A 986-nucleotide genomic window follows, 5' to 3' on the forward strand; every position below is an offset into this window, starting at 1 on the left:
CATCACATCTAAATGGCTTTTTACATATCTTAAACTAGCATATACTCCATGAAATTTGTTCTATAAATGTTAGCTACTTATAAGGTTCCAATTCATATTCTTCACTTCTCACATCTGCCAAGCCACACCATCCAAAAGAAAAGGTCACTTTACCTCACCCTCTTTTTAAAAGAAAAAGATCTACATAATACTGGTTCTACATCTACAAAAGGTGGAAAGTAGAAAAAGCTGATTAATCTAATTCTGGACTACAACTTTTGAAACTTGTGTGCTTTTTAATTATATTTATTTATTATAAAATGAAACGCATGTATCTTAGAATTCAAAAGGTATAGTTTTATTGAATGTTTACCACTTATTTCTATATGTAAAAGGTTTTAGAGGAGTAATTGCATGATTTTTTTTCACTATAGCTTCTGAGTTGTCTGTTATAACCTTGCTGAGGACTGTAGCAGATTAGAAAATGCTACCTTATCAAACTGTTCTTTTATTCCCTTGCATTGAGAGCACTCTGCCTGAAACAGATACTTGACACCATTCTTTGTTCTTTTGCTTAATAAAGTCACTTAAATTCTATTTACATAAGTAACTTTTTTTCTTCTTCTTTCATTGTCTCCCTTGAAATTGGATAAAAGGAAGCTGCAGAGGGTAGATCTTTTGAAGATCATCAAACAGTTCCTGAATATGAACACAAACTCTATAAAACAAACAAAATTCAGGGATTCTTGAAATGCTTTGAAATACAGTTCATGTAAAAATGTTACGTTAACTTTGTTTAATGGAGAAGTTTGCTTTATTATTTTTCTTCCATACATCTTGCTAAAAGGTTTGACAGGATTTTAAGTAGATCTCAAAAGCAGAGATCAAATAAAAGTAGTACAGTAGTCAGTTTAAAGGCTTCTCTGCCACAAAGCTCTCTACTGAGTGCAGAATGCCTTCATTGTATTTACAAAATTGTGCAGCAGTTCATAAAATATGAGAAGCTG

Source organism: Eurypyga helias, unplaced genomic scaffold (assembly GCF_000690775.1).
Source record: "Eurypyga helias isolate BGI_N326 unplaced genomic scaffold, ASM69077v1 scaffold83, whole genome shotgun sequence".
NCBI lineage: Eukaryota > Metazoa > Chordata > Aves > Eurypygiformes > Eurypygidae > Eurypyga > Eurypyga helias.